We start from the raw sequence: 17,765 nt of genomic DNA, 5'->3' as shown, positions 1-17,765 counted from the left end.
TGCCTACCTCCCCCCTGCCAGCAGCCATTATTTTTATTTTTTTTTTTTTTTGTCTTAATCCAGATTATGGCAATATCCTCTTATTTGGACTCCCTGGAACCACTCTTCTTGACCCCCTATGAGTCTACTCTCCAACATAGCAGCCCAGAGGGATTTTTTTTAATACCAGTCTCCATAAAACTCTTTATTGGCACTTCAGATAGCATCCTGAGTCTTTCCCATGGTTGATCCCCTGCTGACCTGACCTTCTTCCTCAAGGAGTCTGTCCCTCATCTGCTGTGCTCCGGCCGCCATGCTTCTCTCGCTTCCTCAGCTAGCTCCTGTTCCTTCGGGCTTGCCTCTGTCAAGGCTGCACTGTGGCTTTGGCACGCTGCAGGCACTTTTGGCTTATGTGCCCCTTCAGACATTTTCTAAAAGTTTGCATTTTATGATAACATTGGTACAAAGATAAATATAACCCAGGTTGGATTCATTTCTTTCTTTTTTCTATCAAGATAAAATTCAGACAACATACAATTAACCATTTGAAAATGTACAACTCAATGGCATTTAATCTAGTCAAAATGTTATACAGCCACCACCTCTATCTAGTTCCAAAGCACTACGTGAAAAAGGAACCCTGTACCTAGAAAGTAGTTACTCTCCATAACCTCCTTCACGCAGTCCCTTGAGAACCACTAATCTGCTTTCTGTCTCATGGATTTATGTCTTCTGGATATTTCGTATAAGTGGAATTCTATGGTATGTCGCCTTTTGTATCTGGCTTCTTTCACTCAACACCACATTTGGAGGACCATCCACAATGGAACATTATCAGTACATGACTGAATGTTTTCATGACTGAATAATATTGCATCGTTGTGTGGATATATCATATTTTGTTCATCCATTCGTCCACTGGTAGAAATTTGGTTGTTTAACCTTTCTAGTATTATCAATAGTACTACAATGAATATTCATGTATAAATATTTATTCGAATGCCTGTTTCAGTTTTGGGGAGTATATACCTAGGAGCAGAATTGCTGGATTCATTATTCTCCTGATTTTAAAACAAATTAAAAACATTTGCATGGACCCCTAAATGTACTATGAGCCTAGGCCCTGTGCCTACTGTGCCTGATGATTAAGGGACCCGGGATTCTATTCCTTCCATCTGAGATGCTTCTAGTGCATATTTGCTGCACCACGGGAGGGTGCAAAATGTCCATTGGGAAGAACTACTGTGTCTTGCAGAGGAGATGGGACCCACTGAGTAAGATGAAGAGTGGATTATTCTCAATTTCCATCCCAGGGAGAAATAAATTGATGGCAATAGTTATTCTGCACTCATAGCGAAGAACTGCTCTGCCACATCTGTATGTATAATCAACCCACTGTCTGGCTCCCTCAGCTGGAGTCGTATCTCCCATCTCCCCAGCTCCTGGCACCAGGGTCCTCTTTATTCTCATGCTCTTCCCCCAGCTCACTACCTCCCCTCAGGGAACCTGCCTTTAACAAAAGAAAAATAACTGATGCCTCTAGTCCCGAGGATGACACTGGTAATGTCAGATAGTAACGTCCAACCCAGTTATGCTGACCTGGTTCTTTTTTTCAAGATATTGTGCTATTGGAAAGTCTCAAGTAAACTTTGAACTTCCTGAAGAAAGAAATTCCAAGTAGAATAAAGGATAAATAAAGTATAAGAGAAAGCATGGTGTTTTCCTGGTACTCTGTCATAGAGCTTCTCTGATACTTTTACAGGAACCTGGTGGTAGCCGAAAAGACAGAGGAAGATAGCCGTGTTTTGTCTGAACGTGTCTGTCTCTTTTTATGTTAACCCCGAGTTTCTCTATCTCCCTTCTCTTTGTTTCTTCTTGCAGTTTAATTCGGCTTAAGACTAAAGGGGACTGGTTCAGAGTTTTTGTCAAAGGGGACGAGGTATCTGAATTTACCAGTCTAGCCATGTAGACTTATCTCTGTCTTCCTCACCATCTGTCTGCATACCAAGTGCTTAAGAGGAAGAGCCTGGACAGATCTGCCATGTTTCATGTTCTTCGCATCACGACTTCCTTCTGCTGACATTCGTAACAGAAGATTATAGTCAGAAAAAGTCCCTACCCAACTTTTTGGGGGACAAGCCCACAATATTTTCCATTCCCCCTTTTAATTACATTTGCTCTGTGGTTTGGGTAAGCAGACCACATTGCTTGCTGCCTAAATTATTTTCCAACGACCCAATTGCTCCATCCCTGCATACACATCCCCACATCATCTCCTACATGTGTGCAGGCAAGCTGTCTTTTAGGACGTTGAATTATATCCTCTATCATGATCTATAATTACAGCATCAATGTCTCTACACCTTTTGTTACAAATATATGCTAATTATTTTTTCCTGTTTCAAGATTATTAAAGCAGTTCCTAGGCATTAAAGGATACTGTCAAGAGAGTCAATACTGAACAGAAGATTGGTTGGGGTAGAACAGAAGTTTCCATAGATTAACTTAATAACTTTACACTTGCCATGATGCCTCTGAATATGTTTTTGACAGTTAGTAATTGGTGGATTTCCCCTACCTCCCTTTGAATTATTTTGTGAAATCAAATGGGTCATTATGAAGCCTAAATACTCAGTAATCTTATTTTATTTTATCATGTCAAAATTAGCTCCATTTGGAGATGTGCCCATTGTATTTATCAGTACTTAGCAAATGTTTCACCCTGATGGAAAATTGCCTCTACTTTTGTCAAGAGCTCAAGATTATAATAAACGCCATGGTAATACAGAATGGCTAATGGGTCTGGAAAACCCAAGTCTTGGTCTGGAAGTGGGCCAAGGCTATCATGGATTTAAAAACAATGTGAAAAGAGGAAAAAGAGTAAAAATCGTTTTCTGAATCCAAGATACTGTGATTTCCCCCAAGACTCCATATTTTATGAGAGAAGCTAGACATAAAAGGGTTTTCTTAAGCCTGTTTGAGAATTTCTTCTCTTTCCTACTTTAGTTTCCCTTTGGCTTTTTCCATCTTTCAGTATGAATTATAGGTCTGGTTTCAATTTAAAATTTTGAACATGGGACCTGCCTGGGGTCTTAAAGATCTTAATTCTCAATTATAAGATCTATTTACCAAAATCACCCTATCTGATGACCCAGGAATGTGCAGGAAGACATGAGAAGGTATCGTGTTAAACTCAAAAATAAAATCTTGGTTAAAAGTCTCACGCTAGGAAGAATTCTGACTCTTTTGCCCATTGGTTCTTGGAAAGTTGGGTGAAGAAGTCACTTGTCTGTGGGAGCCATATTCATGATGCACTTAATGAAGATAAAAAAGCAGAGCCTCTCAGGGCTTTGCCAGAGTTAATTAGCACTCCCCATTATCTGATGTTTCATTACCTTCTAAAGTTTCTTATGAAAAGTCTCGCAAGAGGTGTTTTATGAACAAGCTGTAACTATTTTTATGGATTTTAGTGAGTTAGACCAGATTCATGACCCACAACCACTTTTGCCATTATGAGCAATACAGACTTTATTTTTTCCAGATTTTGTGCAATGAATATCAATTTTTCCCTCCTTTCAGTAGCGCTTGAGAGTGACGTTTTAAGAGTGATTTTATGTGGTCCTTTACAACTGAAATGAAAATGAAAAGAGATTTTTGAGATGTAAACTAACCTTTGTCCCCATTTGAAATCCTGGGAACTGGGAGTTCCCTTTTAGTGTTAAGTGCCTCGGGGGTGTGCGCAGAATGTGCCGGGAGAATAGAAGAGGGTCACTCAAATCAGGGTTAGGGCTCAGGGAAGGCTTCCTGGAGGAGTGACAAAAGCTGAAGGTGAAAAATGTTGGCTACGTAAGAATGACAAATTGGACATGACACTCTGCTTGTCTATTTTGGTCACCGCTGTTTCTTCAGGGCTTAGCAGGAGACCCAATTGAGCATAGTAGGCTGTCAATAAATAATGGTGGTGTGACTGAGGGAAGGGCTATTAATGTGCTGTCCTTCCACCCAACATGCTTGCATTTAGCAGGAACTTAGCCCTATGCAAATGTTTTGTGCAGCAGCAGACTCTTGGGAAGAAGAGCTTCAAGGCAGATGGCGCCTCAGATTAAAGCTCTTCTGTGGCTGCCTCCTCTGTCTTCAGCATCTGCATTACATCACTGGGACTATGGAAAGGAAAACCCAGGAAATAAATGCTAATGATGATCGCCTAAACTCCCTTCACGAGTGGAATTTGGGCTCTCATCTGAGCTCACCAAGGGCACGTGGTGCTCTACAGAAGTGGCAGCAGTCCTGAGGGGACAGCAGATGACCACTGGTCCAAAGGGAGCCGGGCTTCAACTCCAGGCCCGAGAAAAAGCTGCAGGAGAGAGTTTGGGCCAAACAAACGTGAGCACTTGCTGGTTATGCTCATCAGGTAAGATACAGGCCAGATGGGATTTCCTCTGAGCGTCTCTCTGCACCGCCCTAAAGAGATAATGGGCTAATTTGCCACTTTCTCCTTGCCAAAATGTATGAGAAGCAGCCCTGCACATTAACACTGTCCTGTAAGCAGTAGGGAGAAATAACTCGCAGGGCATGGTGAGCGCCCTGACTTCGACTCTAGTATTTTTTATAGTCAATAATGTAGCAGAAAAATGAGTGGATAAAGATGTTTAATTTTTGAGTTTTGCTGAGGATGCTAGTAGCGTGGAAGCTTCTACCGCTGACCTTCTCTGACCACCCCGGACGACAGACGAGTACACAAACCGTTTCCAACACAGACTGTGCTCCAGTAGCTCTGTCACTGAAAATAATTTGATAACGGCTACGAGGTTTTTTCCAGCCAGAGCCCCCTGTCCTCTGCCTTCTACCACCTCCCAAACACACCTGGATGTCAGGAGGGTGACCGGGTGAGAGTACCTGGGAGCACAGTTGATGTGAAAGGCAACAAGATCTCTTGGCCACGTCCCGAAAGCAGAAGGAGATTGTGCCTCCAGAAAAGTATCAACATGCCTCTTTCCCCCCGTGAAAAACGCTTGAAAATTATTTTGATGCAAGGCTGCCACTGCAAAATATTTGTTCAATTATAGGAAAAGCCTCCCCCTTGGCAGATGCATCCCCCTCCAGGACCCCTCCAGGCTTGGAAAGAGCATCTTGGGCTGGATTTCATTCCCTACTTGTCCCCTTGCCTGGGAAGAGCCAGCACAACTGTAAATGGTGACCATAATCTAATATACCCTTTATTTTTTTTTTATTATTTTTTTTAATGTCTTATTTATTTCTAGGAGAGAGAGAGAGACAGCGTGAGCAGGGGAAGGTCAGAGAGAGAGGGAGTCACAGACTGAAACAGGCTCCAGGCTCTGAGCCGGCAGTCAGCACAGAGCCCGACGCGGGGCTCGAACCCACGAACCGCGAGATCCTGACCTCAGCGAAAGTCAGAGGCTTCACCGACTAAGCCACCCAGGCGCCCCTCTAATGTACCCTTTAAACAAGGCTTCTATTAGTACTGCAGTTGGTGGCTGCAGACCTTGGGCAGGTTTGTTCTTGGCACTGAGCCATTCTTCTTCCCGCATCCCTTTTGTCTGTGCTCCTCTCTCTTCTCTCCACCTGCTACCTTCAAGCTGGACCTCCATTATCCAGATCTTCCCTCTTAGACTTCAAATTCTTCCTCCCACTTGGTGCTTTCATTAAAAATTACTCATCCTTAGGGCACCTGGGGGACTCAGTCGGTTAAGCATCCGACATCAGCTTAGGCCATGATCTCACGGTTCCTGAGTTCGAGCCCTGTGCTGACAACTCAGAGCCTGGAGCCTGCTTCAGATTCTGTGTCTCCCTCGCTCTCTGCCCCTCCTCCTCTCACTCTGTCTCTCTCACTCTCTCAAAAATAAATAAACATTAAAAAAAATTGCTCATCCTCTGCTCCATTCCTCCAAGACCCTCTGAGGGGGCAGAGCTTAATCTGTTTAATAAATTGGTGCTAAGTTGCTAATTGTTGATAACATATTACTATTCCAGATAGAACCTGGATGGGTCTTTGTATGTTGGGCCACAGGATTTACATTTTAGTAGAGATCTTTAGGGCATTAACCCCAAGGGAGATGGACACTGTGCATTTCATGTCTTATGGCATGGCCCATAGAAAGATCTCTTAGGCTGAGTTTTCTTGCGTTTCTCAGACACTCTAGGTAGGCAGTATCGCTAGGCAAAAAGTGAATTCAGTTGATAACCCGAAGTGATATTCAGAAGTGTTGGGCAAACTGGAGATGCGTATTTACAAACATTTCAAAAATTTTAAAATATTTTAAAAACATTAATGCCACTATTTTAACATTTTGTAGAATATAACTCTTACCTGCTCTCCGTGTTGTACACTTTTCTTTTTCTTTCTTCTCAACGTTCTATAAATTTGCTATACTTATTTACATTTATTGGTCTGTAAAATATATTTATTTGCATCCTTGTCCAGAAACAGCCAAAAAGTCTTGGAGTGGTAAGCTTTAGTCATAATTTGATCCAGGAGCTCATATTTTCAGGCCTCAGCTGCTCTTCTCCTCCTGCCCAATTGTTCAGTAATCTTCAATGACCCTTGACTTTTACCCTCTATATTTTTTAAAAACCTGTTTAAAACTTTAAAAAATGTATTAAAAATTTATTAAATGTATTTAAAAATTTTTTTTTAATCTTTATATTTGAGAGAGACAGAGTGCAAGTCAGGGAGGAATGGAGAAAGAGGGAGACACAGAATCTGAAGCAGGCCCCGGGCTCTGAGCTGCCAGCACAGAGCCCCATGTGGGGCTTGAACTCACAGACTGAGAGATCACGACCTGAGCCGAAGTCGGATGCTTAACCAACCAAGCCACCAGGCGGCTGTAAAAATTTATTTCAATTTTTGAAAAATGTAATTGAGGTATGATTGACATATAGCATATTCATTTGAGGGGTACAACATAATGATTTGGTTGTATATATTGCAAAATGATCACCACTGTAAGTCTAGTTAACATCTGTCACCATGTATAATTACAATTTTTTTTTTCCTTGGGACAAGACCTTTTAAGATCTACTCTCTTAGCAACATTCAAATACACAGTACAGTAACATTAACTATAATCCCCATGCTGTATCTAATAGTACAAAACCTATTTTGAAATCATTTTAAATTGTGGAAGAGTTTCAAAAATCCTTCATGAAGTTCTTGAATATCCTTCATCCAGCTTCTAGTAATGTTAACTTCTTGGGCGGCAAAAGTACAATGATCAAAACTAAGACCTTAACACTGATACAATCTAAATAAACTAAAGACTTTGAGTTTCACCAGTTTTTCCAGTTGAGGATCTCATGTCTTATTTAGATGTCACATATCCTTAGTCGCCTCCATTCTGTGACATTTCCTTAACCATTTTTGTCTCTATCGTAATGCTTTTAAAGAGTACTGACCAGTTAGTTTGTAAACACCACTCAATTTGAGTTTGATGTTTTCTTGTGATTAAACTGAGGTCATGCATTTGTGTTAAGAATACCTCAGAAATAATATATACTCTTTTCAGTCCATCATACTAGGGGTACATGATATCAGGATGTTATATTACTGGTAATGTTAATTTAACATGGTGTCAGCTAGGTTTCTCCAAGGAAAAGTTAATGATATCTCCCTTTGTAATTAATAAACATCTTGGGGGAGATACTTTGAGACTACACAAATACCTTATTTTTCCTCAAACGTTCACCCATTAATTTTAGAAATCATCGATTGACTTTTGCCTGCCACAATTATTACAATACTATTCTAATAGTAATTTTCTAGTTCCCTCATTCCATCTATATTTATTAGTTGGAATTTTTCTGTAAAAAAACCTGTCTCTTCTCCATTGATATATTTATTCAATTACTTATTGGCATCATATGAACTTATGGACATTTATTCTATAGATTACGATCCAATACTGTCATTATTTATTTTGTCTTTCAACTGGTTCATCTTTGGCTATTGGAAGCTCTTTCATGCCCTTTGATATGCCTCCATCATTACTAATTTTTTATCTTTTTGTGTTTATTCAATTTGAGAGAGAGAAATGCATGAGGGAGAGGGGCAGAGAGAGAGAGGGAGACACAGAATCCAAAACAGACTCCAGGCTCTGAACTCTCAGCACAAAGCTCCATGCAGGGCTTGAACTCATGAATCATGAGATTGTGACCTGAGCCGAAGACAGATACTTAACCGATTGAGCCACCCAGGCGCCTCACTTCCATAATTATTTTTGAGCCCTTCCTTACTTTCTAGCGCCTTGAGATGCTACAGACTCATATTCTGTTTTCTCTATTGCAGTCCCGGGATTGATCATGTCTCCAAGAAACCGTGGTTCCTTTTGTTGGAGAATGGTACTTGGAGCCCAAGGTCTGGGCGCTTAGGTATGCTTATCACTCCTGGGTGTCATTGTATCTAGGCCTTCTCAGAAGACAAAACTAGGAAATACACTAACTCATGCTTCCACATATGTTTATTTTTGAGTATATCAGAAATCAATCCATCTATTTGGGTACGTATTTTATTTATTTGTTTGTTTGTGTGTTTATCCACCCACCTATCTATCTGTCTATCTATTTTGAGAGAGAGCATGAGCAGGAGAGGAACACAGAAAGAGAGGGAGAGAGAGAGAACCCCAAGCAGGCTGTATGCAGGGCTTGATCTTACCAACCATGAGACCATAGGCCTGAGCCAAAATCAAGAGTCTGATGTTTAACTGACTGAGCCAAACAGGTGTCCCCACTTGGGGACATATTTAAAAACCACAAATTCATACTAGTACCTCTAATTTCAATCCAAAATGTTAGGGTTCATTTAACTGGCTTTCTTCCCTTGTTTTCTTAAATAAGTTTATTTTTTAAAAAATATTAAAAAAAGGTTTTTTTGAGAAAGAAAAGGAATGTGCATTCATGCACAAGTAGGAGAAGGGCAGAGAGAAGAGGAGGGAGAGAGAGAATCCCAAGCAGGCTCCACACTCAGTGCAAAGCCCAACTTGGGGCTCGATCCCACAACCCTGGGATCATGACTTGAGCTGAAATTAAGAGTCAAATGCTCAACTGACTGAGCCACCCAGGCACCCCCTTTCTTTCCTTATTTTTAACTTCTTTCTCTGACAGTGAGAAAACGACTCTCATTGTCTACAATATATTTACCTATTTTCTCAAGCCTGGTATAAACATATAAAGTTGTGACCAAATTGCTTCCTTCTCTTTCCTCGGAGTTCCAGAAAAAGCTCCAAGACAGGTGCTTACCAGGCTGGGTTCTGTGCTCATCCGTGATCCATTTGCTGCAGCCAGGGGAGTGGATCAACCTGACTAGTCAGGCCTGGGATACATGTCCACTCCTGAGACGGTGGTGGGGGTGGTGGTGACTGTCCCACCTAAACCACGAGGGTTAGTGTAGATGAGGGGTGGTTCCTGGAAAATTAGAGTCCAATTATCAGAAGACAGGGAAGTGATTCTGGGCAGGTTAAAACCACACATGTTCTCTGCTCCATCAAGTGGGACAATAGTATAGCAATGTCAATACTGAGAGGTGTCAAGGTGGAGGAGTGGAGTATAGAAATACTTGCATCGATGCCAATGACTGCAAAAAGGTGAGTTTGGTTTTTTTAAAGTATGTACAGTTGATAAGAACAGGAATATTGCTCCAATTTAACAAGAGTTATTGCCAGGCTTGTAGGCTTGACCTACTTTAAGAAGAAAGAAAGAGATTAACATGATGCTCTTTGTCCAATTTCATGCAGAAATTCTACAAAATGGCTGCTAGGTTCTGCTTAATTCCAACAGGCTCCTCTACCCAAGATTTGGGCAGCTGCCTCAAGGACACCCCATGAGATCGGAGGGGCCAGTCAAGCCCTCTTGAATTGCTGACTGCACATTTTGAGATCACTTTTTTTAAAAAATATTTTTTTAATGTTTATTTATTTTTGAGAGACAAAGACAGAGCATGAGCAGGGGAGGGGCAGAGAAAGAGACAGACACACAGAATCTGCAGCAGGCTCCAGGCTCCGGGCTGTCAGCACCGAGCCCGACACAAGGCTCGAATCCACCAACCGTGAGATCATGACCTAAGCGAAAGTCGAACGCTTAACCGACTAAGCCACCCAGGCGCCCCCGGAGATCACTTTTTTTTAATGTTACTTATCAACGGCTACAACTTAAAGCTGCTATCCAGTAGAAAAACTTCAAAATTCAAAATTCTTTGCAAAGTTGGAAAGCCACAGAAACATTTAAGTAAGGTGTAGAGTCGTTTGTGTTTTTTAAATGTTTTTATTTTTGAGAGCAAAAGAGAAAGAAGGTGAACAGGGGAGGGGCACAGAGAGAGGGGGAGACAAAGAATCCAAAGCAGGCTCCAGGCTCTGAGCTGTCAGCACAAAGCCCAATGCCAGGGCTGGAACTCACAGACCACAGGATCATGACCTGAGCCAAAGTCAGACACTTAATCAACCGAGCCACCCAGGAGCCCCTGTTTTGTTTTGTTTTTTAAAGGTACAGAGTTGGTGACTGCTATTTAGTCTTGGGATGTGAATTCTAAATCACTCCTTCAGGCCAGGCCTCTTTGGGTTTGCTTGCTCTGGTCTCCAGTGCTAAAAAGAAACCAGTGCCTGTCCTGACTTTGAGAGAAAGTTCCAGGGACAAACATGGGGCTCTGTTAGCCTCATTCTAGGCAGCAGTAATATTTTCCTTGGTGTGCTTGGTAACCAGGCTGCTCCCTCTTTTCCTGCCTTTTGTCTTATTAATTCTTCACTTGTGCAGAAACTTCCTTAATGAAACAGTGCGTTTCATTAATCTAGCATTCGGCTAAAAATCACATCTTAACACGATTTTGTATCTCTCAGCCAGTTTAAAAAGTCAACTGCCGGGGCGCCTGGGTGGCTTAGTCGGTTAAGCGTCCGACTTTCGCTTAGGTCATGATCTCGCGGTTCGTGGGTTCGAGCCCCGCGTCGGGCTCTGTGCTGACTGCCAGCTCAGAGCCTGGAGCCTGTTTCAGAGTCTGTGTCTCCCTCTCTCTCTGACCCTCCCCTGCTCACGCTGTCTCTCTCTCTCTCTCCTAGAAATAAATAAAAATATTAAAAAAAAAAAGTCAACTGCCTCTTTAAAGGGGCTTGGCCCTTTTTCTCCTCTGCGTTGTTAGAATGTGTCCCATAGAATACAACAGTTTTTATGCAGCAACTCAGTGGTTTAATCACAATGCAAAAACAACATCGCTAATCTGAACGATCTACATGGATGACAACTCATTAAAATAACTATCAATTAACAACATAATTGTCATTTATCCGTTGCCAACATTAAAATAGGCAATTGTTACTTCTATGAGGCTTTTGTGCTTTCCCCCCACTCCCCTTCACAGAGCATGGATATAGGGCAGGGACCTGGGTTGAAAACTTGAAACTGATGACCAAGTTACTTGTTGTTTTAATCATTGGATCATCTTTCTTATGGTTGTTCTGAAGTAAAATGGTGGTGCTCGTCATAAAATTTCACGCCAGCCTTGGCAGGTCGATCTTGCTTGGGTTCTGAAGTCTCTATAGCATCAAATGCGTTGCCAGGTCCATATTCTGTCTAATTAGGGGCTATTATAGACAGAGCATGGCATGTAAGTTCTCTCGCATTTGTTCTAACAAGATCATGTCAAAGAAAACCCAGCCTCTATACGAAGGCAGAGTCTGCTTTGACCAGTGCAGCTGAAAAGAACTTAGCCGGCAGCCTCAGGATAATGACCTCCGTGTTTTCCTCTCTACGCTATTGCAACATAGAGACCTGAGCCGCTATAAGTGAGTGGGCAAAAACAGAAGACAAGAATCAGGGGTCGGTGGAGAAGGGCACTGTGAAGATCACAAGTACCGTGACCACCGTATGAGTTGCCTATCTCTCTGTCTCTTAGAAGACAGGTGGAGGGTAGAATTAGGTTCCTGGTCATGCAAGAACCCCTTCAGGAAGAGCTGCCTAAAGTAAGATTCCAACCTGTGTTTGGGCACAAATCACTTCGTGGTGAAGTGATTTCTAGCGAAGCCACAGAAGTAGCTAGAATAAAAAATTAGGACATACATCCAACCCGCGCTTTTGCATTGGGCCAGTTCATCCACACATCATCACCTGGTACTTCTCCACTTGAAGACAGAAGTTTGACTTGGAACTTGCAACAAGCATTCACTCCCTTCCTGGGGGCCCCCACAGGGGAATGGAGAAACATGCTTTTGAGCCAGATCCCAGGTATATTGGAATAGCAGCACTCGGAGCTACTGCCAGGGGGTATCCAGGCTCCTTTGTTGGGTCTTTAATTTCTTACCTCTAAAATGATGAGAAGCATTCCTCTTTGTAGGGTTGTTTAGAGGATTCAGTGCCCTGGTGGTGCTTACAATGGCCAGTTGCTATTAAAGAGATAGCGACAAAGACACTTTTACTGACCTACAAATATTTAAGTATGAAGTAGCTTTGCTTCTTCGATCTTAATGAAAGGGACTTTAAATTCTTAAAAATTAAAAAAAAATCATCAATGAGTGATTACATTTTAGAGCTCACTTTTGAAATTCAGTGGGCTATTATTATTATTATTATTACTATGCATAATAACTTCATTAGTCGTCAGCTCCTGAATCAAGCTTTTCTGTACAGCTGGGTAGGCGCTGTTGGTAAGCGAGCCAGTTTTGCAAACAGACTGTGACATGTACAGGTGGAATTGAATAACAGTATAGCAAATATCCTTTGTCTTCCCCTCGTGGGTGCATCATTTGATTGTTTATAGTATAGCCAGCATTCCAAAGACAGCAAGAACTCTTTTTTATCCTAATTTAACAATTGTGTTTTGAAGAAGATATGGCTCTGCTTTTTATGCTCCTTGGCTTAGGGTTGTGTGTGTGTGTGTGGGGGGGGGGACATTTTATGTGCCAAAGAACAAGTTTTCCATTTATGGAATATTTTGCATATTTTTCTTCTCTAAATGCTTCCCTTCAGCCAGCCCATTGTCAGGCTTGGCACTGACGACCCTCGTGATTCTCGCCGCATGCGTGCTTCTCCAGCTGTGTGGGAAATGCGCTTTACCTTGTGGCTCCACCCTTCAAAGGTTATGTTTGCCGCGCGGAAGAACAGTTCACTCTGCCAATCGGGAACGTCTCATTGCATCCCCTTTCCACGCCATCTGTCTGACCTGGACCCATTCCAAACACTACGGCTTTGCTGGCAGAATGGTCTTCCTGCTACAGAAGTTTTGTAATCTGCTAATTGACAGGGTAAGGAAAATTTGTATTTGGGTTACAGCTGAAAAGTTGGATGTTTCTTTGATGGAGCTTTAAATACTGACATATGCTGCATTGGTTTTTGATTTTAGGCATCCCATTTGTGCATGATCACGCACTCTCCCCTGTGTTCTCTGCCTCATTGAGAATATGGCATCCTTCAGAGAAGAACACCGATGTGGGTCTACCAGAGAATTATCCTCTACTTGGTTTACTCATTAAGCAATGATTTTATTATTATTATCTCTTTGTAGTATGAGACAGATGGCAAAGCAGGAGTTTGCTTTATGGAACGAGATGCGGTGTTGGGCACGGCCAATCACCTGAATGGTTAATATCTTCAGTCATCATTCTGTCTAATGAATGCCTTTGCTTTCATACAAGGCCTGGTCCTACACTCAACTCTTAATTTAAGAGCAAAGTGGTCGTCAATCCTCTTTTTGGGCCCATAGGCTAAGGGTAGAAGAATCCTGGAGAAGGAAATATCTTTAAAATCACGATGTTCAAGTTCACACTTGGAGTCATCCTTCTCTTGAAATTGTGCTTTTAAATCTTATAGTGTGAGCAAACCCCATGTCACCAAGTGTGGTTGTGTGTGGAATGATCAGACCCGTGTCCCTAAAGCACGATCCACTCTACACAGGAGCTACAGACACATGTTGGGGATAGTCCATGAGTGGGGGGTGATGCTGAGGCTCTGGCCTCCATAGGCCCCTCTCTCAGCTGTACCCCTCGCCCAGCGCCAAGCAACGCTCAGCATGAGGAAAGATGAGAACGAAAGAGAGTTTCTTCCCTACCTTTGAAAACTTCAAAGACGTTCCCAATCTGGTTCTGATGATCCATGTCTCAGTGCAAAGCAAACATAAAGATCTAAAACCTGTGCACTGATCAGAAATCGTTTTTGGAAATTCGGGTTTAATCCCATGAGCCAAATGATCACTACCAACAGCGATCAGGGAAAACCAAAGTCCACAGCAAATTTTCATTTGGCAAATGCATAAAATGTTCAAAAGAGCAGAGGTCTCATTTACATTCCTTCCTCTCATATGGGATTTTCTTCTATATTAGTAATTAAAGGGTGCAGGCTATAGAGTGCAACTATATCACATAATAGCCATCGGGGACACACTAACAACTTCCTTGAAGTAACGCACACTAGGGTGTTTATGGTTCAGTGTCACATAGACTCTCTTTGATCTAAATTAGGATTCATTGGCAAACTCACAATAGGCTCCACATGTACCCCTCTCAACCTCTTTCTTTTAATCATGGAAATTAGAGATGGAAAATACCCATTAAGTCACTTAGTCCACTTCCCTGCCAGGGTGAAATTGTTGCCTGTGATACACTGGTAGTGCTTGGTCCAGCTTAAATTTAAATGTCTCAGGGGGACATACAGCCTCTTGATTTTATAGTTTTCCTTTTCACTTACAGTTCGGAGAGGGGAAAAATATACAACAGAGGAAGAGATCCCCTCCCCTCCTGAGGCACTGGAGTTAATGCTGGTGGGTGAGGGAATGTCAGCCTTGTGGAAACCACACCTTTCGCTGTGGCAATTTCATTACTTGTAAGGCACACAGTTAAATTCAACCCCCGCCCCCAACATGTTTTACTCCTCAGCTCAGTGAAACTATCCAGCTTCCGGGACTTCTCCTGCAAGCTCAAGCCAGCAAGCGTCCCTGGTTCAGTGGGAGAGGTGAGGCCCGGGGAGGGAGAGCCCATCTACTTTTCGGTCTCTGGCTGATTTGTTATAAGCTGCACAGGATCTCCTGTGATGTCACTGGCACAGTGTGAGCTCATGAATGGAACACTGCCTATGTTATTCTGGTGAGTGACCCATTAGGGTATTTTTATACTTTGAACATTTGGCATCTGAAAGATGAGAAATGTGCATCGTTGCACAATGAATTCTGTCCCCGAATCGTGTTCAGCATCTGCTCCTTTGTCTGGCTGTTGAAGTCAGTTTGATGGGAAAGCAGCAAACTCCCAGGGACCATCTTGCCCCTGGGGTCCCTAGGAGACACGCGGCAGTGGCGGCTTGGACTTGAAAGAGGAGCTGATGTCCATCGTGACATTTGCATTTTGGGTTTGTTTCAGAGGCCGTGTTTCAGTCAGCCACAATCGCCGGTGAGCTTGCACTAACTGAGAAAAGTCTAAGTGAACCTTTCAAATCTAGACACAGATGTGTTAGAGTTGTGATCATTCACATTATAAGATGGAAGTCTCCCCCACCCAAAGTCACTGCAAGTTTCATTAAATAGTTAACTTTCCCAACACATTTGAGGGAGGATCCAGTCTGCAAAACCTGATGTACAACAGTGTCTTAGGAAGATACCTATTGGGCTTTCTATTAGACAGAAAATGTTGGCCTTTCTGTACGTCTGTGTTAACTATGCTTTCACAGAGATACTTTCCAGGGCTTCTGCATTGCACAGTGTATTCCCGGGATGATTCTTACTTTAACTACCTCTGAGTGGTAATTGATACTGGGACTTTGAATGGAAAAAAAAAGATCAGAATTAGGTACAAGGTGATGGTCTAGAATAAGAATTCTCCTGAATACAATTCCAGTACTGAGTCCTGCTTTGCTAATGAAAATCTTAATTTTTTAAACTTTATTTATTTAAAAAAATTTTTATATATATTGAGATTTAATAGAGAGCAAGTGGGAGAGGGGCAGAGAGAGAGACAGAACCCCAAGCAGGTTCTGCACCGTCAATGCAGAGAGCCCAAGGCAGGGCTCAAATTCATGAACTGTGACATCGTGACCTGAGCCCAAGTCAAGAGTCAGACACTCAACCAACTGAGCCACCCAGGAGCCCCTGAAAAATCTCAAATTTTAAAGCAGATGTGGCAGAAACTGCTTGTCATTCTCCCAATCTCCATTCTCCCTGACACATATTTATTTATTTATTATTTTTAAAGTTTATTTATTTTGAGAGCAGGAGGGAGAGAGCAAGCATGAGCAGGGAAGGGGCAGAGAGAGAGGAGAGAAAGAGAATCCTAAATGGGGAGATTCTGGACGGGGGCTCAAACTCGCAAACCACGAGATCATGACCTGAGCGGAAACCAAAAGTGGGACGCTTAACAGACTGAGCCACCCAGGCACCCCCTCCCTGACTTTTACTGTTTTCCACCCACCCCCACAGCTCTCCCGCCCTACCTCTTACCTGGGCGAGGCTGTGCAAGGTTGAGCGGCATGGAGCCCTTCTGGCTGGGGGGTCCCTCGTCCTGTTGCTGTCAGCCTGGAGAACAGACCTGGTGGTTGGAGCTCTAGCTGCTGCGAAGATCACTGAGATGAAGACCACTCTTAGGAGTGACTGCAGGTGGCTGAGTGCTAGATAATTTCATAGAGCTGCCTGACTGACCTCAAGACTCCCTTTGCATAAAAGAATCACACCCAGTGTTTCAAGTCACTGTCTTCTGAACGGTTTCTGTCACCAAACCTATTTCTGATTTGGTAGATACTTAACGTCTTGTTAAAGTCTAAATATCTCTGTTTCAGTGGATAGTTGATGCCAGCTGACGTTTGTTTCTCTGAACATGATCCTGAAATGTTTGGAGGTATGTGCAATAATCCAAAGGTTATTCCCAAATATACAGACTCCCAAATACACGATTAGCTGAAGTGAAGAGAAGAAGCCTTCTTGTGGTTTCTTGTATCCATCCTGCTCACGACATGTAGGAACGTACATTTCCACCCCATAAAGGATTTTGGGATGCCCCAGGCCAGAAATAATGCTAGTAGGGCTAAAAATTGAGTGACTGACAGGAGGGACACATGACTAGGAGGTCAGGACCAGGGTAAGGGTAAAACGAGACAGAGGATGGAGGTAGATGGATTCCAAAGGTATCTGATCTGTACATCAGATCAACTGAAGTATGGGAAGAACACATATTAGAATGTTATAGACTTTTGGTCTTAAAATGAGAGGCACTGAGATTCAGTTCTGTTTGATGTGTGCTTGTCACATGCTTCCCTCGGCCAGCCCGTGACGCTCCGGATGGTGTCCCACTGAGCTCCGGGCAGACACCCTACCCCCCAGAGTGGCTGCAGAGCCTCCTTGCTGGCTGGGTTGCCCTTGGCAACCTATGGCATCTTGCAGTGCACCTGCGTCGAGTTACACGGCTTCTGGTTTATATTACCCATGTTTAAGTATATCCTCGCAAAAGGAGGATTGCAACTTAAAAATATCCCTACAAAGAAACTGCTGGTTTTGCCTGTCATACTAGTATCGTCCTCAAACAGATGCATATAACTTATAAATAGGGAAATAAATATACATCTACCAGGGGTTTAGCCTTAAGTTTTTCCCTGCAGAGATGGTGAGATTACAAAAGTTCTTCTTGTATAGACTAAGAAGGCCCATACCTTCAATTTCAAGTTTGACTCTGAGCTTCCTAGAAACTGTGAGAAGCGAGAGGGAGATAGAAAAAGAGATGGGCAGTTAAGACATAATTTTTATACTCAGAAGTGACAAAACATACTATTTCCTCAAGATGAGTAAAACTTTCTCGAGCTTGAAAGAGAAAGTTTGTTATGGG

General features: G+C 42.6%; 1 long non-coding RNA gene across 1 annotated transcript; it reads right to left on the bottom strand.

The window, feature by feature from the left end:
* Positions 1-4,611: 4,611 nt before the first annotated feature.
* On the bottom strand, positions 4,612-14,827 carry LOC144220847 (uncharacterized). Its single transcript, XR_013331876.1, has 6 exons — positions 14,018-14,827; positions 12,275-12,356; positions 9,232-9,396; positions 6,308-6,582; positions 4,876-5,020; positions 4,612-4,759 (listed from the first exon to the last, which is right to left on the bottom strand). It is a non-coding gene; the product is annotated as an uncharacterized LOC144220847 (long non-coding RNA).
* Positions 14,828-17,765: the final 2,938 nt, after the last annotated feature.

This window comes from Crocuta crocuta, unplaced genomic scaffold (assembly GCF_008692635.1).
Source record: "Crocuta crocuta isolate KB4526 unplaced genomic scaffold, BGI_CrCroc_1.0 scaffold219, whole genome shotgun sequence".
Taxonomy (NCBI): domain Eukaryota; kingdom Metazoa; phylum Chordata; class Mammalia; order Carnivora; family Hyaenidae; genus Crocuta; species Crocuta crocuta.
Note: the sequence above shows the minus strand (reverse complement) of the source record. Positions and strands in the feature narration are given on the sequence as shown.